We start from the raw sequence: 393 nt of genomic DNA, 5'->3' as shown, positions 1-393 counted from the left end.
GTTGAAGAAGGGATAGTCCTTGGTCATAAGATTTCAGAGAAGGGAATAAAAGTTGACAAGGCAAAGATTGAAGTTATGGTTCAACTTCAACCACCAAAAACAGTCAAGGACATAAGAAGCTTCCTTGGCCATGCTGGGTTCTATAGGAGGTTCATCAAGGACTTCTCAAAGATAGCTAGGCCATTGACAAGGTTGCTTTGTAAGGAGACTGAGTTTAATTTTGATGAAGATTGCTTGAAAGCATTCAAGGAGATCAAGGTTGCTTTGATTTCAGCCCCAATAGTCCAAGCACCAAACTGGGATCTTCCATTTGAGATCATGTGTGATGCTTCAGACTTTGCAGTAGGAGCAGTTCTAGGACAGAAAAAAGATAAGAAGCTGCATGTGATTCAC

Source organism: Camelina sativa, chromosome 8 (genome assembly GCF_000633955.1).
Source record: "Camelina sativa cultivar DH55 chromosome 8, Cs, whole genome shotgun sequence".
In the NCBI taxonomy this organism is placed as follows: Eukaryota; Viridiplantae; Streptophyta; class Magnoliopsida; order Brassicales; family Brassicaceae; genus Camelina; species Camelina sativa.
The sequence above is the reverse complement of the archived record's forward strand: the minus strand, read 5'-3'. Positions refer to the sequence as shown.